Genomic DNA, 22089 nt, shown 5'->3' with positions numbered 1-22089 from the left:
CAGCAGAGCAATTACATTATCCCAACAAACTTTATTGTGCGTTCCCTCTGTATTCTCATCTTCTCCCCACCTTTTTAAAAATTACTTATTTTGAGAGAGATAAAGCGTGTGCATGCACACATGCGTGTGCAAGCAGGAGAGGGGCAGAGAGAGGAAGAGAGAGAATCCCAGGCAGGCTCCACTCTCAGCACAGAGCCCGACACGGGGCTTGATCCCATGACCCTGGGATCATGACCTGAGCTGAAATTGGCTCATTCAATCAACTAAACCACCCAGGTGCCCCTGCAGCATGTAACTTCTTGAGACTGGCTTCTCTTGGAAACTAAGAATATAATATCTTTGATACTTATGCAAGTTGTTGTGTATATTAATAGTTCATTCTTTTTTTATTGCTACTTGTGTTCCATTGTGTGGATGTACCATAGTTTGTTTATCCGCTCGTCTATTGAAGGACATTTAGGTTGTTTGCAGTTTGGGACAGTTATAAATAGACCTGCTGTAAACATTTCTGTACAGGTCTTTGTGACTATAAGTTTTCATTTCTCCAGGGTAGATACCCACTAGTGGGATTGCTGGGTCATATGGTAATTGTGTGTTTTATTTTATAAGAAACTGCCGAACTGTTGACCAGAGTGACTGTATCACTTTGTGTTCTGCCTAGCAAAGTATGGGAGTTCCAGTTGGTCAACATCCTTGTCAGTGTTTTTTTATATTAGCCATTCTGATAAGCGTGTAGTGGTATCTCATGGTTGTAATTTGTATTTCCTTAATGTTTGCTGTCATTGAGCATCTTTTCACGTGCCTGTTTGCCATTCATATAACCTCTTTGGTGAAGTATTCAAGTTTTACCTTTTTTTTTTCCTTTTTTTTTTGTTTTGTTTTAAGTGTGTTGTTTTCTTCGCATCTCCTCCCATTTTTGTTGGGCCTTTTTATAACCTCATAAGTAATGTTTCTTGTTTTCCCATCATTTTTCTTATTTTCTCATTAAAAGACTGTGTCACAGGACTTTGGAGACAGACCAGCACCTGGGTTTTAAATGTGGGTTACTGTGCAGGTCTCCTTGTGATCTTGGACACGTTATTTACCTGACAGGATTATTATGAAAATTAGAAGATTCAGTTGATGTGCATGAAGTGCTCAACATGTAGCTATATCCATGCCTTTCTTTCCCCCCTCAATTCACATCTCTGCGTGCATTCCCTGGAATACTAGTCTTTGAGATGCTCAGTGAAAAATCTGAGATCTGCTACGTGATGTCGCTGCTTTTTGGAGGGCTACTATGAAAGTGAGTATATTACTTGCTCTAATAAGTTAGACATTTCTTGTAGAACTAGTTTTATTTAGTATTTTCCAATCTTATTTAACTATAGAAATACTTGTCCTATGACATCTACTTAACCTACTCTGATGGAGCATGGTTCGGGAAATACTGACTTAGCATGCTATCCCAAAGAGTGTGGCACATATTAAATATTCATTATTTATCAACTACACACACACACACACACACACACACACACCTACACATAATTCATTTGGTTTTAAGTCTTGAAATAAGTATTTAAAAATATATTAATCTTAGGTTGGGTCATGTAGATTATCATATCCTCTTTTTAAAATATTCTGTTTATGACTCCTTATACCCATTTCTTTTTTTTAATTCCAGCATAATTAATACACAGTGTTAAATTAGTTTCAGGTGTACAATAGTGATTCAACAATTCTGTACATTCAGTGCTCACCATGAAGGTGTACTCTTAATTGCCTTCACCAATTTCACCTATCTCCTTATCCCCGTTTCTTTTTTTTTTTTAATGTTTTTATTTATTTTAGAGAGAGAGAGAGTGAGACAGAGCACAAGCAGGGGAGGGGCAGACAAAGAGAGAGAGACATACACACGCAGAATCTGAAGTAGGCTTCAGGCTCTGAGCTGTCAGCACGGAGCCCAATGTGGGCTCAAACCTGTGAATTGCGAGATCATGACCTGAGCTGAAGTTGGACGCTCAACTGACTGAGCCATCCAGGTGCCTCTCCTTATCCCGGTTCTGAGAAAGTTCTGGGAAATGGTTTGAAAGTTTGATTCATAGACCATTAGTATCAATATTACTTCTGGGTGATATCGGAAATGCATATTCTCAGGTACCCACCCTTGGCCAGCTGAATCAGAAACTCAAGAGTTATGCCCTATAATCTGTGTTTTCCAGCTTGTCCTTCAGGTGATTTTTGTGTATGCTTACGTTGTAGAACCCACTCTAGGGAATCATTCAGTTTGGGTTTTTGTTGGCAGAGCAACAAAATCTGAGAAAAGATTCAGATAGATCATCTAGATGGGACTTGGATTAACTAGAGCACCTTATTGTACTATCTCTTAATGTTGAAAAACTTTATAAAACACAGTAGAACACTAATACAACAGATTGGCTCATTTTATTGCCTTGGATAGTAGTTTTCCGATTGTAGGTTGTGAAATCAATTCACTGGGAAGCCACCAGCAGTTGAGAAGGTAGACAGGGAAGGGAGACCGAACATAAAAATGCATCACCTGTAGTAAAAATGTTTTATGACTCTGTCACTTGTACATGTTTGTATGCAGGGTCACACTATCACATATTTTCTTTACTGTTGGTTATGGGTGGGTGGATTTTCTTTACTGTGGAAGGGGAAGCAGATGTGGTATAGAGAAGGGTACATTGGCTTCAGAGTCTGAAAACTTGGGTTTGTATACGACTCAGTTACTACTTTTGTCAAAGGTTTGTGTATCATACAAAGTTTTGTGTAAAGGTAAAATCAGTGGTTCTCAACTTACCCTCCATGAGACTTTTGATAACCTTTGGAGACATTTTTGGTTGTCACAACTGAGGATAGAGTAGAACTGATATTCAGTGAGTAGAGGCCAGGGATGCTGCTAAACATTCTACAATGCACAGGACAGCTTTCCAAAACAAAGAATCAGCTGACCCAGATGTCAGTAGTGTCGTGGTTGAGAAACGCTGGATTAAATGATTACATTTAAAAAATTGTGAATTGTCATATAAGGTACCTAGTACTTTTTTTTTTTTTAATTTTATTGTTTGTTTATTTTTGAGAGAGACAGAGACAGAGTGCGAGTGGGGTGGGGCAGAGAGAGAGGGAGACACAGAATCTGAAGCAGGCTTCAGGCTCTGAGCTGTCAGCACAGAGCCTGATGCAGGGCTCGAACTCAGGAGCTGTGAGATCATGACCTGAGCCGAAGTCGGATGCTCAACCTACTGAGCCACCCAGGCGCCCCCCTAGTACTTTTTATTAAGAGTACATTTAAGTATTTTTAAAGACCTGTATCTCAGTATTATCTTTCAAAGATGAATTTTTATAATGAAATATAGCATGTAGGGAAGATGGAGGAAATTGGAGCAAATCTGTGTAATCTTGGCTCTTTACCTGATAGGATTATTATGAGAATTTGACAATTAGATATATATCAATTAGATACACATTAATATGATAATTAGAAATATACTGATACAGGGGCGCCTGGGTGGCGCAGTCGGTTAAGCGTCCGACTTCAGCCAGGTCACGATCTCGCGGTCCGTGAGTTCGAGCCCCGCGTCAGGCTCTGGGCTGATGGCTCAGAGCCTGGAGCCTGCTTCCGATTCTGTGTCTCCCTCTCTCTCTGCCCCTCGCCCGTTCATGCTCTGTCTCTCTCTGTCCCAAAAATAAATAAAAAAAAAAAAACGTTGAAAAAAAAAAAAGAAATATACTGATACATATTTCAAAGCCTCATAATTGATTTTTAAATTTAATTAAATTTAATTTATTTTCATATTTGATTTAAGTAATGTTTATGTAGGAGTGGTGCAGAAGGTAGAGTACTTGTATAAGAAGTGATTTTGTATCAATACAAGCAACTTCAGAGAAGCCTGCATTTAAACATAGTACATCAATTTAATTTAGATAATTTGAGAGATTAATATAATTCTGTGTTACTCTATGTTAGCCAAGTATTAAAAAGTGTAACTACCTGTGGCTTTTAATCAGATTTCCAGGAAGGCTGCGAGGTAATGATACAGAAACAACCAATAACAGCAAATTTTGAAGGGATAGACATCGTTCCTGCTGTATTTTCTAGCACTTTCTAAAATAAATTAGTCTCTTGGGGCGCCTGGGTGGCTCAGTTGGTTAAGCGTCCGACTTCAGCTCAGGTCAAGATCTCGCGGTCCGTGAGTTCAAGCTCCGCGTCGGGCTCTGGGCTGATGGCTCAGAGCCTGGAGCCTGCTTCTGATTCTGTGTCTCCCTCTCTCTCTGCCCCTCCCCGTTCATGCTCTGTTGCTCTCTGTCTCAAAAATAAATAAACATTAAAAAAAAAATTTAAAACAGATTAGTCTCTTAAATTCGTGGTCAGAAAATCAAGATAATCACCTGAACCAGAAATTCTATTATAAACAGTTGTTGCTAATAATTTATGAAACATCTGTCAGTATATTTGAGCCAGTGTCTTTCTAGGACTACTTAGCACTCCTTCACCAGCAAGATGTGATAATCTTCATGTGCTCTGTGACTATTTTACCATTCAGGAAAGGATTAGTATAGACCCTCTCTATGAATTGAAAAATCAATTGATCTTGGACATCAGGTTGTTAAGAGTGTGTATATTATCCGCATTAAATTGGAACAAGGTTTCATCCAAGCATCCCACGTGATATGTTAGTTAGAAAAGGCAGAAACTTCATTGTTAAGGTTTGAAAGTAGGGCTTGGTGTACATTCCTTCTGTTCAGCCTTTTTGTCTTCATCAGCTGAATAACCAATATTTTATATAGCTCTTTATATCAGACACTGTTTTAAGGTCTTTACATACAATCAACGTTCAATTCTTACATCATTTCTAGAGGAGTAGGTACTGTTCTCTTTTTGGATTAAGAAATTAAAGTGCAGATAGGTTAAGTTGATCAAGGTCACACAGTTAGTAAGTGGTAGAACTAGGATTCAAACCCAGGGAATCTGGCTCCAGAGTCTGTGCTCTTACCTACTATGTCCTTCCAGTTTGTACTCCTGCAACAGCTACCTGGCAGGGTGGTTATAACTAAATCAGATTTCATGTACCGAACACTTCACATGTGTTAGGTACTCAATAATTAAGAGATGATATTAATATATTCTTCTGTTAAACACAACTAGGAAGAGTATTGCAAAGCATCACTTTTAAACATCTCTTTTAAAAAATTACATATCTAAATCAGAAATGCATGCTTAAAAATTTTTTTCCACATAATAAGGAGTTATATTGAGAGGATCATACGCTTTTTTCCCCTTCATTTTATTAACTTGGTATATTACATTGATTTTCGTGTGTTGAACCAACCTTGCATTCCTGGGATATATCATACATGGTATGGTGAATAGTCTTTTTATTTATTTATTTTTTTATTTTTGAGAGAGAGAGAGAGCACCAGTTGGGGAGGAGTAGAGAGAGAAGGAGACACAGAAACCGAGAAGCAAGCTCCAGGCTCCAAGCAGTTCAGCACAGAGCCCGACACAGGGCTCAAACTCAGAAACCTTGAGATCATGACCTGAGCTGAAGTCAGGGGCTTAATAACCCAACTGAGCCACCCAGGTGCTCTGAATAGTCCTTCGAATATACTCCTGGATTTGGTTTGCTAATAATTTATTGGGGATTTTTGCATCAATGTTTATAAGAGATACTGGTCTGTATTTTTCTTTTCTTGTGATATCTTTGTCTGGCTTTATTTCTTAAAGTCATTCTCTACCCTCTGTGCCCTCATCATAGAAGAGGCCTTACTTTACTCACCCATTTCTAGCCTTAGGTCAGAGGTCAATTTCACGACATAAGTGCAGAAAGCCAAATCATCAGGCAGTTATGGGGGCCCTTAAAACATTGTGGCTGTGATGGTCTAAGGCAAGTGATCCCTAGCATAGGAGGGTATTTAATAAGGTACATATGCTTTTGCAAGACTATTATGGTTCCATTGTCCCTTGCTGGTAATAGAATGCCTTTGTTTTGGGGGTTATTACCCACAATTTCAAGGCTTAAAGGTACCAGAGACAGAATCTCAAATCTTACTCCAAAATTGTTTGTCTGCATTATAGCACATGGCTATTCATGTGAGAAATGGGATAATAGTTATTTACATTTGAGAGAGAGACAGAGACAGAGCATGAGTGGGGAAAGGGCAGAGAGAGGGGGAGACACAAAATCTGAAGCAGCCTCCAAGCTCTGAGCTGTCAGCACAGAGCCCAACGTGGGGCTTGAACCCATGAACCAGGAGATCATGACCTGAGCCAAAGTTGGACGCTTAACTGAGCCACCCAACACCCCAAAAATAGTTTCTATCAGTGTTAAGATGAGAATTAGTGATAATTTATGTAAATTCCGTGGCATATAGAGAAGCAGGTATTCAACAATTGTTAGATGTTAATTTTCTGTCTCTGACTTCTATTCTCTACTAGATGGTATGGTGCTCAATCAAAAGTCCAGACTTTAGTCTTGCTCCTATGGGGTTAGTATAACATTCCCCACCTGCCTCTTATTTATTCATTTCTGTCCTTTACTCCTTTACCTCACAATCTCGTTCACCATTCATGAAGAGTTTTGATGTCTGATTTATGTTCTTTCTTAGTCTGTTCTCTAAATGTTGTTACTGGACACATTTTGCCCTTCTGCCTTAACGATAGAATAAGTGAAAATCTAGCAAAACTGAAAACAAAACTGAAATTAGTCGTACTTTTGGGATAGTTTAAATACACAAAGCCACTCGTTTCTTGACCTGGACCCAGCTATCTTGATAAAGAAACTTTGCTGGCTCCTGTTCTTAAGGATTTTGTATTTTGGGGGGCACCTGGGTGGCTCAGTCAGTTAAGCATCCAGCTCTTGATTTTGGCTCAGGTCATGATCTCATGGTTTGTGAGATTGATCCCCACCCCACATCTGTCAGCGCAGAGCCTGCTTGGGATTCTCTCTTCCTCTCTCTCTCTGCCCCTCCCCAACTCATGATCGATCGATCTCTCTCTCTCTCTCTCTCAAAATAAACTTAAAAAAGATTCTGTATTTTTATCTTTAGATACCTCTGAAGTATTCATTTTCTTTCTTTTTAAAAATCCTCTATAGCTCTCACCTGATACTTGGACTAGTGGTCTAGAAAAACATTATTGGTAGTTGTGGTCGTGTTAATGGTTTTTATCCCACATCATAAATTAAGCCAGTGATAATAGTGAACTTTACTATGAATCATAGTACACAGTCATGTAAATATATAATACATATAATGTGAATAGCATGTGTTCATATAGTACTAGGGATTCACAGTTTGATACTGACAGATGTCCAAAAAAACCACTTTAATAGAGATCTTTATCAACAAAGATATTTGGTTAAAATTTTTCAGTACTTTTGTAATTTTGGTGATAGTCTTGTTTTAAGCTGGGGATATAGAGTTTTGCAGTGAAATCACAGAGGTTAAATCCTGAGCATGTATTTTATAGATTATTTGAACAAAAAATATATATTAATATGAGCACTAAGCCAAAATAACTTTGTAATTTGAACTATGACTTTATCTTTTTACCTCTTAACACTCATCCCATAGGGAGGATTCTTTTGCTTTGGACAGCTAATAGCTGCCAAAATAAGGATAATGAATAAAGTTTTATTTCCCTCATTTAAGGCAATTAGAAATACCTGAGTTCAGGAGGAAATAGCTTACAGCCAGGACCCAAGAATAGGGAGTGTATGTTGTGTCTGCACATAGAAATGCCTCCTCATAGATATTAGAAAACTAACTCCATGGATGTGAAACAGGAAAAACAGCTCTTTTGATTTTTTTTTTTTTTTTTTTTTTTAATCATTACATGAAAGGATTGTCGCTGAATTATCTACAGCGCAGTGACAGGTGTTCTAAAGGGTCAGGTTAGAGAACTTTAAGATATGTAAGAATCATTTCCTAATGAATACCCATATGTACATTACTTTTTGTGTGTGATGTTTGTGAGATGAGCCATATATTAAGGGAAGACTTTTTGTCCAGCTCTTCCTTTTTTTGAGGACATATCAAAAGAAAAGACACCATCCATTCCATTTTGGTCTAAATAAAATTGTTCAAAGAAGAGATGAAAATTGCCCAGTCAGAACAGAGGTTGTATTTTTGCATGCCTTCTAGATTCTGACATGATCTATACAAATATTTAGAACTCCTCCCTGAGTTATTGTGCATTCTGGAAAAATCTGTGATTATTCTGCTGGGAATAAATGGCAGAAATTTCAAGTTTTCTGTGATGGAATGGACTAGGTTGGTAAGCACATGTATATTGCATTCTAATTAGTCTCTCAGGTTTGACCCTTAAATGTCATTTTATATATGGACAGAAGAATCAAAGTCATTTCACTTGGGGCATCTGTTTTGAAATTCTCTTCCAGAAGGTTAGAAGGACCAGTTTTTGTATCACTTTCTATGGAATGAGTGAGGCATCCTGAAATTGTGAAAGGAGCATGGGCTTTGAAGTTAGATGAGAGCTAGAGGTTTGTATAACTGGCTTCACCAGCTCTGGAACTTGGGTAAGTTACCTGACATTTCTGAGCATTTGTTGGTGACAGTAATGCCTGTCTTCCAGAGCTGTAGGAAATGATATTACAAATTATAATACATCAAAGTCTGTAAAGTGCCTAGTACATATGTGGTCCATAAATGGTAACTTCATTACAGTCCTGTAGAGAGGGCTAGAATTGTTTTGAGTCTTATTTATTTATTTACAAAATGTTTTTTTAATGTTTTATTTATTTTTGAGAGAGAGAAGGAGAGAGCAAGCAGGGGAGGGGCAGAGAGAGAGGGAGACACAGAATCCAAAGCAGGCTCCAGGCTCCGAGCTGTCAGCACAGAGTCTGATGCGGGGCTTGAACTCACTAGCCGTGAGATCATGACCTAAGCTGAAATCAGACCCTTAACTGACTGAGCCACCCAGGCACCCCAACTTTGAGTCATTTTTAGTTTGCCTGGAAACTGCATGTTGGTAGAGATTTGTGCACATTAATTTAAAAATAATTGAGTGCCTACTATGTACAAGATACAGGGATTAATACAGACAAAATTAGTGATCATATTGTTGAATGCAAACAGCTATCTGTTTAAAGAGTCTGATCTGACAATGGCCAGGTGACTCTTTCCCAAATGCATGTATCTTAATGTTATCTCAAGACAGCTGTACATTCAGGGATGCCTGGGTGGCTTTGTCAGTTAAGCATCGGACTCCTGGTTTCAGCTTGGGTCATGATCTCACGGTATATAGGATTGAGCCCCACACTGGGCTCTGTACTGACAGCGTGGAGCCTTCTTGGGATTCTCTCTCTACCCCTCCCTAGCTTGTGCTCTCCTTTTTTCTCTCTCAAAGTAAATAAATACATTTTAAAGAAAGGACAACTTATACCTTCAAAAAGAGGGTTATTATTATTATCATGTAGTAAATGAGAAGTGGGTGCTTTTAAAAAAAATTTTTTTTTTAATGTTTTTATTTTTGAGACAGAGCATGAGACAGAGGGGCAGAGAGGGAGACACAGAATCTGAAGCAGGCTCCAGCTGTCATCACAGAGCCCGATGTGGGGCTCGAACTCACAGACTGTGAGATCATGACCGGAGCTGAAGTCGGACACCCAACCGACTGAGCCACCCAGGCGCCCTGAGAAGAGGGTTCTTTTAGATGATATTAATGAGGTGCTCTTAGAACACAAGAATTCCTGAGTCCCCCGTTCATCTCACTCCCTTCATACAAGATCCTCTTTCAAGAATGACACCTGCACATGGAACTAAGCAAGGCAAGATAACACTTTCTGTTAGCAAGAGTTTGGGCTTCAGACCCCATTGAAGAAATACAATTATCTAGGACCAAATTATAGATCTTACCTCTAGTTGCGTGAAAAGACCATACCTTCTAATAAGAAACAGGAGGAAAATGCAAAAGACAAGGGAAAAATGTGTCTCACTCATGTCTCTGAATATAATAAATTATAACATGCCTTCCATTTCCTTGAGGGTGGAGTTGAAAGCCAGACTTCTGATTCAACTTTGTGAGGAAATGAAGCTCTGAGAGGGAGTGGGGAGATTTCAATTTCTGTTTTATAAAGACCAGCACATGATTTAGCATGCCATTTAAAAATAAAATTATAAGCTCATTAGAATAAATTTCTGAAACACTTAGAAAACTCTGCAATTTAATTTTGGCAACCCGTGGGGACGGTTTATACTTTTGGGCACTTGGGTATTTTGGCCATAAAGTGGGTAAAATACTTGAGGAGTGGATCACAATGTGTGTTTTAAATTTTGTTCATCCTTGAAAATTAAAATTGTTTTATAAATGTATAAAACCTAATTACCTAGGGATGAAGTTTGCTTTGAAATTTCTTAAAAACGTATCACTTCTGCTGATCTTGGATCTTAGAGATCTGAATATCTAGAACAGAAATCTAAATGAAATAAATCAAATTTGCACATTTCCCAAACAAATCCAAGGACTAAATTCCTTCTGTTGCCAAATTCCAAATCTTAAATTATAGGAATTGGTAGGTTATATTTTAATATTAGCCTCAAGGCTAAAAATTGCTGTAAAAGTATGTATGAGAGAATATCTTTTTTTTTTTTTTTTTTTGGAGTTTTAAAAAAAGTTTTATTTATTTTGAGGGAGATAGAGCACATGTGAGGGAGGAGCAGATCAGGGGCAGTGGGCAGGGGGTGTTGCTGGTAGAATCCCATGCTGTCAGTGAGGAGCCTGATGTGGGGCTCCAACTCACAAACTGTGAGATCATGACCTGAGCCAAAATCAAGAGCCAGATGCTTAACCAACTGAACCACTTAGGCACTCCAGTATTAGAGAACATCTTTAAGAACAAGATAAGAAAAAGACTGGATAAAAATGTTTGAAAAATATGTCAGTAATTATTTCTGGATGATGGGATCATAACTGCTTTTAATTGTCTTCAGTATTGTCTTTTAGTTTCTAGAAAATGAGCAAGTATTGTTTCTATAATTAAGAAAGTGATGTGTCAACAAATATTTATTGAATACATGTTCTAGGCAAATAGATATGAATAAGACATAATCCCTGCCCTTAAGTGGGGTGAGGCTGGAGTCACACATTATAAATAATAGTACTTTGTATGTTTCTGTGTTATGCAATATTTCTCCCTCACAAATAACTACTAATAACAAAAATCTGTGTGATTATGACTTAGTGTAGAGTTATAAACTTTATTTTAGGTAAGAGAGAGTACTTTTGAGAACATTGAACAGAAGAGGTATGAATTGTGTTAAATGAGTTCACTAGGTACCTTGAAGGGAAGAATATTGTAGGAGAGAGTTAGCATGTACAAAGATTGAACAAAGTGAAATGTTCAGAGAACTACTGGGAGAGGTATAGATGAAGCATAAGATACAGGGAAGATGGGAGAAGAGAGGCTAGAGAGGCTGACAAGTGCCATACCATGGCAGATCTTTCTCATACCATGCTGAGGAATTTGGAATTTAACTGTGCAGTAGAGAGCCCAGACCCTTAGAAGTTTTAAGTAGGAACATAACTTGAGGTGGTCTTGCCCCTTCAAAATACCAATTTAGAGGCAGTGTGGGTATTAGACTGGAGCAGAGAGAAACTCAAGTCGGGAAGATCAGATAGATGAATATCGTAGCAGCTTAGGAAAGGAGATAAAGAGGGTGTAAAGTAAGACAGTGGTAAGGGAGTGGAATACATGGATTTGAGAGAGATTTGGGAGGTGGAATCTGTAGAATAATAGTGATAGAGGGAATCAGGGAAGGAAGAGGTTTCTAGAGTGCTGATGAGGTTTCTGGGTTGGATGCCTGGGTGAATGGGTATGCCATAAACAGCTATAAGAGTACACACATGCATGCATGTGCACACTAAACTGAAAAATAAATGAAAGCAGAAGTCGAAACCGTGGGTTTTCAGTTCTCTCAGGGTGTCGAAGTGTATATACGATAGGCTATAGGCTGTTTTATGTATTTATCATAGGCTGTAGGCTACATATCAACTGATCAGGAGAGTGGTTAGGGGTTGGTGGGATTTGGGAGCTTGTGGTAGGCTGAAAAGTGCCCCTTCAAAAGATACCGATGCCCTAATCCCTGGAAAGTGTAAATGTTTCATGGCAGAAAAGCAGGCAAGGGAGATATCTTTATAGATGGATGGGGAGATTATTTTGGAGCATCTCAGTGAGTCCTAAGTAGAATCACATGTTTCCTTATAAAAGGGAGATGGGGAGGTTTCACACACACAGGAGAAGATGATGTGAAGAGAGAGCTGAAGATGCTGGTCTCGAAGACTGCAGTGATGTGTCCACAAGCCCAGAGCGCTGGTAGCAACCAGAGACTAGAAGAGTCGAGGGATGGATCCTCCCTTAGAGCTCTGAAGAGAGCCGAGGCCTTGTCGCCACCTTGATTTTGTCCCGGTGATACCAATTTCTGACTTCTGGCCTCCAGAGTGCATATCTGGTGTTTTAAGTCATCCAGTTTGTCACAGTTTGTTAATAGCAACCACAGGAAACTAATACAGGTGCCAGTAGCCTAGAGTTTATAATTAAAAGTGGTAGATGTGAATGATTGCACCTAGGGAGGATGCATGGAAGAAGGAAAGAGGAATGAGGATAGAAGTTTCTGTTATCTGGTACCATCCAGAAAGAACTGATTTTGGATTAGAGAGTATTTAGGAAACTGAATACAAAACCCTGTAATTATTGCCACTTTTTTCAGTTGATAAAAAAATGTCTTGATGGAGTACTCAGAACTTTGTTCTTTGTATAAAAGATTGAACCAGGTTGATAACTCCTAAAGTAATGTCTTTAGTGAGTATACCTCATTGATATTCTAGTCTTATAATTCTGTCTTTGAAATCTGGATGTTACTACTTTATATTCATTTTACCCCAAACTAAAGAGAGACTTATTAGTTTCCTTTCCTATATCTACTTGGTTCCTAGATAATTATCAACTTTTTTCTTTAAAAGATTTCTTGAGGTGCCTGGGTGGCTCAGTCGGTTAAGTGAATTGACTCTTGATTTTGGCTGAGGTCATGATCTCATGGTTTGTGAGCTCAAACCCTGTGTTGGGCTCTGTGCTGAATGTGCAGAGCCTGCTTGGGATTCTCTCTTTCTCCCTATCTCTGCTCCTCCCCTGTGCTCACTCGCTCGCTCTCTGTCTCTCTCTTTCTCTCTCTTAAAATAAACATTAAAAAAAAATTAAAAAAAATTTTTGGGCAACCTGGCTGGCTCCAGTTGGTAGAGCATGCAACTTATGATCTCAGGGGTTATGAGTTCAAGCCCCATGTCGGGTGTACAGGTTACTTAAAAATAAAATCTTTAGGGGCGCCTGGGTGGCGCAGTCGGTTAAGCGTCCGACTTCAGCCAGGTCACGATCTCGTGGTCCGTGAGTTCGAGCCCCGCGTCAGGCTCTGGGCTGATGGCTCAGAGCCTGGAGCCTGTTTCCGATTCTGTGTCTCCCTCTCTCTCTGCCCCTCCCCCGTTCATGCTCTGTCTCTCTCTGTCCCAAAAATAAATAAACGTTGAAAAAAAAAATTAAAAAAAAAAATCTTTAAAAAAAGGATCTCTTGAATCATCATTGTCCATTCCATGACCATGCCCTTATCATCCCTGCTTATCAGACTTTTAGTTATTCTCTTTAACTTCAGGGGGGTCCATCAGGAGCATTGGAGACCAGTCTTCTTTAAATACCACAATCAATGTGTTACTACTTCTCACAAATGTAGAATGATTACCTATTGTATCCCAATACAGTCTGAATTCTTTTGTCTGGATGTCAAGGTTGTCTGTTGTTGGACCCACAAATATCTCACATTACCCGACTAAGACACACATACATTTCCAGGCTTCTCTTCTCTTGTAATCAGGCCAAATTTCTCATGCAGCAAAATCACTGAACTGGATTAAGGAATGGGCCAGCCAGGCTCCTCTCCAGTGTCACTTTCTAAAGGTTCACTGGAAATGTAACAGGGTGAAGAAATTGTTTTCTAAAAAGCCTCTTATAAAGAGTATTATCTGTGGTGTTGGGGAATATTTTTATAAGATGTCTGGGCTAGAGCCTGAGACCACCAAAGGGCATGGGAAAGTGCCTGCTGAGGTGGGTAATTCTGATTCGCTGCAGGGCCTTTTGCGGAGTCAGGACTTGAATTATTCAGGACCACTTCTTCCTTTCTGCTTTCCCTTCTCCCTCAGGGCTAACTTCAGGCTTCTTGCTGAATAAATGTTGAACACATATTTAAGGAGTGTTTTTTTGAAGATGTATTAGTTATTAGCCTACCCAGGTTCCCCCATGTCTTAATTGGTCTTGTAAAACACAGTATTCAATCCTTTTTCTTCTCTGACTTTGTTTAGTGTGTGTGTGTGTGTGTTTCCCGCTGCTTAGAAAATGTGCTCTTCCTTTCTCTGTAGTAGAAAATTTTGAATCCAAGTCTGTTGACATCTATGATTTTGTAATTAGAACAAGCCCCTACTCTAACAGGAACAAATGAATCCTCTTGGGACCTTCCAAGTGTTTGGAAGATTTGTCTAGGTATAGAGCATGCATTCTCAGCAGGGGTGATAATAACTTAGGTATTTACATTGGTTTGTAATCCTCCAAAGCTCAATGCTACCCTACAAAATCTTATCCTTTCAGTTTTTAATTTCTCTTGTTAGGAAGAAATTGAATTAAATTAAACTAGTTAATTTAAGTTAAATTTAATTTTAATCCTTGGAGTGGTGATAATGAAAAAAAATTTGAGAAACACTGGTGTAGAGAAAAGGGAAAAGATGCTGTTATAATAGGTTTTATTTTTGTAACAAGTCTCACACTGAATTTTGAGTTATTAACCCTTGTTATTAATCACCCTGTTATTAACCCTTTCCCCTCAGCCTCCCAACATAGCAGCTGACTAGAAATCTAAGACAGCAGAACTCCACTTCCACGTTGTACTACTTTACTCTTGGTATTCACCCCTTTACCTTTCCTTTTGTGAACGCAAGGCTTTAGTGTTAATCCTTTTTATCAATCATTATTTATTTGCTGGGTTTCATTGGAGAGAGAAACATAATGGTTCTGTACCTGTAAAAACTTAATCTTATTGGAGGAAAAAAGACACACAAAAAAGGAATGAATAAATTATAGTAAGTACACTATAGAAGATGTCCCATGATAGTATGGCAGTTGCTGTTTTAGGCAAAGGAAGAGATTACTTAATTAGAAATGGTCAGAGGTTGGGTCCAGGGAGAATCTAGGAACTTGAACTACATTTTGAAAGATAATACAGGATTTGAATAGACAAAGGAAGAGCTTGAGCATAGTCCTGATTAAAACACCATTTTCATTTTTGTGACTTTTTGTGATGTGTTCAAATGTGAGCTATATGGGAGCCAAGAAGATAATCTATACCTACTATTACTAACTGACCTAAAGAGAGTTACTCTTGGAAAAGTTTAGAGACCCTTCAGTTGCTTACTTTTATTTCTGTACCTTTAACTTCTTGTTAGCCCTACAGATCTTTTAACTCGAGCCCAACAAATTTTTCTTACCTTTTAATAGATTTATTTTCCAAGCAGGAAGGTGCCCCTTTTAGACTACAGAAAGTGTTCAGTTATGGTGTCAGATTCTCCCCCAAGCACTCTACATGAATTTAATCTCGTTTAAGAACTCCATAAAAGTACTTACCATTTTCCCCCTGTGGTACAAATGGAAATTGTACTCTCAAATATTTAAATAACCAGTGACACCTCACTTTTTGAATGGCAGAGCCCAGCGCTACTTAATATAGAGCCTGAGCTCTTGGATTAAAAAAAAACACTAAAAAACCCTCAATATTAGGGATTGATTTTTGTACTGAGAGGCCACCTTTTTGTTTCTAAAGCCTTGAGTTCACAAAAGGAAAGGTCAAGAGGTGAATGTAGGAGTAAAGTAGCACAGTGTGGGAGTGGTGTTCTTCTGTCTTAGAATTCTAGTCTGCTGCTGTGTTGGGAGGTTGAGGGGCAAGGGTTAATAATAACAGGCAGGGCTGGTGCAGCTGCCATCCTAGAGATCATCTGGTTCTGACACTAGCTTTGTTTCTTCAGCTCAATAATAATGGAATTGAACATGTTTAAAGGTCTACCGTTAGATCCCGAAATAGTCATTGAAAGACCCCTTTCAAATACTTCTGTGTGTAGGACTCTGTGATGCTGTTTCATGCTGATAGGAAAAAGGGATAGTGGTCTGTTTGGGGATAGGTATGGCTCTCCACTCTGAGAAATACATGCCGTTATAAAAATGATAGCTCCAGGAGTGCGTCAGTGGCTCAGTTGGTGAAGTGCCCAGCCCTTGATTTCAGCTCAGGTCACGATCTCATGGTTGTGAGATTGAGCCCTGCATCTCGTCAGGCTCTGCACTGGGCATGGAGTCTGCTTGAGACACTTCCTCTCCCTTTGCAGTAGTTCATTCCTTTTTTATTTGCTGAGTAGTATTCCCTTGTATGGATGTGCTGGAGTTTGTTTATCCACCCATCCATTGAAGGACATTTAGATTAATTTCCAGTTTGGGGAAGTTAGGAATAGAGCTGCCATAAACATTCACATAACAGGTGTTGATATGAATATAAGTTTTCGTTTCTCTAGGACAAATCCTTAGGAGTGGTATTGCTGGATCATACGATAAGTGATGTTTTACAAGATTTTGCCAAATTGCTTTCTAGAATGGCTGTACCATTTTGCATTCTACTCAGCAATTTATGAGAGTTCCAGCTGGTTTGCATCCATAGTTAGTATTTGATATTCTTAGTATTTTTAGGTTAATCACTCCTAGTACATGTTTAGTGGTATCTTATTGTGGTTTTAATTTGCATTTCTTTAATGGTTGCTGATGTTGAACATCTTATTTGTTATTCCTGTATTATCTTTGGTGAAGAGAATTTTTATCCATTTTTTTAATTGAGTGATTTGTTTTCGTACTTGTAAGTTTGAAAGTTCTTGATGTATTCTGGCTGTGTATCCTTTGTTAGAAATATAATTTGCAGGGGCACCTCAGTGGCTCAGTCGGTTAAGTGTCTGACTCTTGATTGTGGTTCAGGTCATGATTTCAGTTTGTGAGTTCAACCCCTACATTAGACTCTGCCCCAACAGCGTGGTGCCTGCTTGGGATTCTCTTTCTCCCTCTCTCTCTCTGCCTCTCCCCTACTTGCACACATGTAGATGCACGCGTGTACTTTCTCTCAAAATAAATAAACTTAAAAAAAATGTAATTTGTAGATGTTTTCTCCTGTTTATGACTTGTCTTTGGATTCTCTTAACAGTATCTTTCAGACAAAAGTCTGATTTTGCTTTTTGTTTTATTACCCTTTGTGCTTTAAGAAAAACAGCTTTATTGAGCTTTTATTTGAGTTTTAAAAGATGTACAATTCAGTGATTTTTAAAAATGTACATCGTTGTGTAACATTCACCACAATCCAGTTTTAGAGCATTTTCATCACCCAAAAGGTTCCTTGTACTATTTTATAGTCAGTCAGCATTCCTACACGAGTCCCAGGTAACCACTAATTTGCTTTCTGTCTCTGTGTATGTGCTCTTTTGGGTATTTCATACGAATGGAATCATGCAATATGTAGACTTTAAATCTGGCCTTTTGCACATAGCATAATGTTTTTAATGCTTTTATAGAGATATAAATCCACATATAAAATTCACCCATTTGAAGTATATGATTCAGTGATTTGAGTATATTCAGAGTTTTTCAATCATCAGTACAACCTAATCTTAGAATATTTTCATCACCTCAAAAAGAAACCCCATAGCCAGTAGCAATCATTCCATATTCCTCCCCACATCCTGACCCTAGGCTACCACTAATCTGCTTTCTTTCTCTATGGATTTACCAATTCTAGATGTTTCATCTAAATGGAATCACACAACATGTATTCATTTTGACTGACTTCCTTCTCTTGGCATGTTTTTAAGGTTCATTTGTGTATTAGTGCTTCTTTCTTATTGCTGAACAATTTTTATTTATACATTAATTAATTGATGGACATTTCAGTTAAAGTTTTCACTTTTGGCTATTATGAATATTGCTATAAATGGTCATTTACAGGTTTTTGTGTAAACATATGTTTTCATCCTTTCATTTTTAACCTACTTCTGTGGTTACAGTTGAAGTGGGTTTCTTTTAGATAGCCTGTAGTTGGATCAGACATTATCTATTTTGACAGACTGCCTTCTAATTGTATTTAGACCATTTTTATTTAATGTTAATCACTATTTGTTTGGATTTATTTAGGTCTACCATTTAATTTTTTCCTGTTCTTCTGTTTCCCCTTTCCTGCTTTCTCTTGGATTATTAACATGTTTTGCTTATCTGTTGTTTTTGGTTGTATCTCATTGTATAGGTTTTCCAGTGGTTGCTGTATGGATTTCAATATAAATACCAAACTTTTCACATTCTCCTTAGATTCAGTATTTTGCCACCTCACGTGAAATATGAAACCTTACCATCATAAGAGTTTTCTTTTCCCTGTGTTGTAGTTGTCATATATCCACATGCATTGACAAGTCCCTACAGATTGCATTACACTGTTTGCTTCCAACTGTCAAATATTAAGAATTCAAGAGGAGAAGAGTGTTCTATTTACCATTTTTATTTCTCTTTTTTTATTCCTAATATTCGAAAATTTCCTTTTGGTATTATTTCCATTATGTCTGAATTGAATTTTTTGAGAGCGTATCTACTGACAACAAGTTATTCCCCTTAGCTGAGGATGTCTTTATTTCACTTTCATTTCTGAAGGATGTTTTCTGTGGACAGAGAATTTTGGGTTGACAGTTTTTTCTCTAAGCCCTTAAGATCATGTTTTTTCCCTTCTTTGTAGCGTCCATGTTTCAAATGAGAAATCTGCAGTATTGAAGTCATCGTTCCCCCTCTAAGCATGATCCTGTACTTTCACCTAACTCTTGATTCCCTAAGTGATCTCATCCAGATTCATGGTTTTAGACACCATCTATATGCTGATGTCTGACACCCAAGATCTTCTCTGAGCCTCGGATTTGTAGATCAAGGTGCTTAGTTATATCCCTCACATTTACTTGTCTACAGTGGAACTTTTGATTTACAGCGCTCTTCATTTCGAGTAAATTACATAGCCATCTGCCCACTTATTCAAGCCTGCAACTTGGCAGCTTTTCTTTATTTTCACCCTCGTCTTACCTCATATCTAAGTGATCTGTGAGCCCTGTCAGTTCCATCTGTAAAGTGGATCTTTAAATTCTCCCACTTTTGTCTTCATGACACCGTTCTTTTCCAAGCCAGTGTGAGTCCATTCTCGAACTGTTGCATATTTACCTATTTCTGATGTTATTTCTTATCTAATCCATTTTTTTCCCCGCCCGGTAGCCAGAGTGTTTGTCTTTTACAAAATGGAAGTCAGAACATACGACCTCCTGGCATAAAACTATTCAGTGAATTACCATTGTATTTGGAAAAGAATCCTAAACCCTTATGGGCTTGATCTGGTCATCCAGCCAGTCTACCTTACTAACTTCTTTTCATGCTTCTTTTCTGACTTTCTCAGTTACAGGCCACACTTTTCATTTCCTATAGGTTCTTTCCTACTTTTAGGTTTTTGCACTTGCTATATTCTCTCTTAGATTCTTCTTTTGCTTTTGGCATTTACTTAAATGTCACCTTCTTTAAAGTAGTGAAATTCCTCCCCTCCCAGCCTGTTATCTTCATCTCTCATGGACTTTATTTCTTGCTTAGCATCTGATAGATATTTCCTGTCTAGTAAAGTGCTTTGCACTTAGTAGGCACTCAGTAAATATTGGCTGAATGAATGAAACACTATGCAGATTAAAAGAGCCAAATGCAAAGGTATCAATGTTACTTTAACAATTCAACAAATGAGGATGTAGTGCTGGGTGATGTGCTGTTGTCTTTCTATTTATATATAGTTCTCAAATCTCCTATAATGAGCATATATCACTGTTATAAACTGAAAAAGAATTTTTAAAATGAGAACATGTCTTGGGGTGCCTGGGTGACTCAGTTGGTTAAGCATCCGACTTTGGCTCAGGTCATGATCTCACAGTTTGTGAGCTTGAGCCCCATATCGGACTCTGTGCTGATAGCTCAGAGCCAGGAGCCTGCTTCAGATTTTGGGTCCCCCTCTCTCTCTACCCCTCCCCTGCTCGTTCTCTCTCTCTCTCTCTCTGCCCTTCCCTCCCTCCCTCTCTCCCTCAAAAATAAAAACACATTAAAATTAAAAAAAAAGAACGTGTCTTACTAATACTTTTGTTGAGTTTAATTTTCTTAGGCTTTCATGTATCATTTTTTGGTGATTAGTTTTGTATGCAGTCTTCATTTTATTCTTTAAAACGTTTAAAAGCTATTACATGGGTTAGATGGAAGCAGCATAGCAGCACAAAAATATTCGTTTTCTTTACATTATGCTTTTGTAGTTTCTTAATTTTTCTAGTTTCCTAAGTTGTAACTATTAATTATTGGTAAATTGAAGAGCAGATTTACTAACTAAATAGTAAATTACGTGGTATGGAATATAGATATGTTTAGAATATGGATTATGGAGCTCCTTTCTCTTATATTTTTTATAATCTAGGGAAGGAGAAATTCAACCTGGTGTTTGAAACACTGAGTCATTAATTGAGGTAACCATTAGTCATTTAACTCTTGCTTTTTCTGTGATGTTAACAATACTGGTTTTATAAAGGGTAATTTTATTGAAAGTATAAGCTTTGTTTTTTTAAGCTATTAATAATTACCTATGTCAGAGACATTCTTTCTCTGAGGTGACATAATTTGTTTCAACTTCATGGAAGGCTATTTCAGTCCTGGTATCTTATAGTTTTACCCTGTTTCTTTTGTTGACCTGAAACCTAGCACAGTGCTGGTACATAGTAGGTACTTGGTAAATGTTGATCAATGAGTGTTCTTAAACTGTATAGTTACAAAAATTCTTGTGTTATTTTTGTAGATTACACCACTAAATAATTTAGTGTATTATTTGCAGATTTTCCTACTTAATTCTCAACAAGTTACTCTTATTTTCAGATTTTTACATTTTACTTAACTTTGTTCCTTATATTAATAAAGACTAGCTTTTTACTTTTACAACTTTTAAAAGTTTGGGGGAGCCTGGGTGGCTCAGTCGGTTGAGCGTCTGACCTCAGCTCAGGTCGTTTGTGAGTTCGAGCCCTGCATCAGGCTCTGTGCTGACAGCTTGGAGCCTGCTTCATATTCTGTGTCTCCCTCTCTCTCTGACCCTCCCCTGCTCACTCTCAAAAGTAAACATTTAAAAAAATTAAGGAAAAAAAAAACTTATAAGTGTTAACACTCAGAAGTTTTCAACATTATCGTGTCAGTTTTTTATTTTTTTAATGTTATTTTTATTTTTTTATTTTTAACGTTTTTATTTTATTTTTTGAGAGACAGAGCGCTAGTTGGGGAGGGGCAGAGAGAGAGGGACACGCAGAATCTGAAGCAGGCTCCGGGCTCTGAGCTGTCAGCACAGAGCCCAGTATGGGGCTCGAACTCACAAACAGTGAGATCATGACCTGAGCCGAAGTCAGACGCTTAAACTGAGCCCCCCGGGTACCCTAAAATGTTATTTTTAAATTGAAGTATTCTTAGCACAATGTTGTATTAGTTTCAGGTGTACAGACATAGTGATTTGACTGTGCTCGCCATTAAATGTAGTCACCAGCCGACACAGTGCTGTCACAATACCATTGAGTGTTCTCTCCTTATGCTGTGTCTTCCATCCCCATGACTTATTTCTTCCACCACTGGAAGCCTGTGTCTCCTACTCCCCTTCATCCAAATGCCCATCTGCCCACCCCCTTCTCCCTGACAACCATTGGTTCTCTGTATTTATGGGTTTATTTCTGCTTTTTGTGTACTCATTTGTTTTTTAGATTCCACATATAAATAAAATCATGGTATTTGTCTTTCTCAGTCTATTTTCACTTACCACAATACCCTCTAGATCCATCCGTGTTGCAATCATGCCATATATTTTTTTCATGCTGTATTTTTAACCGTATTAAGCTGTAGAGCCGAAATGTTAGTGAAGGCAGTCATTTCCTGG

The 22089-nt window shown here is 38.1% G+C and overlaps 1 protein-coding gene across 4 annotated transcripts in view; it reads left to right on the top strand.

The window, feature by feature from the left end:
* ABL2 (ABL proto-oncogene 2, non-receptor tyrosine kinase) overlaps positions 1-22089 on the top strand; it is a 108507-nt gene that overhangs the window by 55976 nt on the left and 30442 nt on the right. The window lies entirely within an intron of this gene.

This window comes from Lynx canadensis, chromosome F1 (assembly GCF_007474595.2).
Source record: "Lynx canadensis isolate LIC74 chromosome F1, mLynCan4.pri.v2, whole genome shotgun sequence".
NCBI lineage: Eukaryota > Metazoa > Chordata > Mammalia > Carnivora > Felidae > Lynx > Lynx canadensis.
Note: the sequence above shows the minus strand (reverse complement) of the source record. Positions and strands in the feature narration are given on the sequence as shown.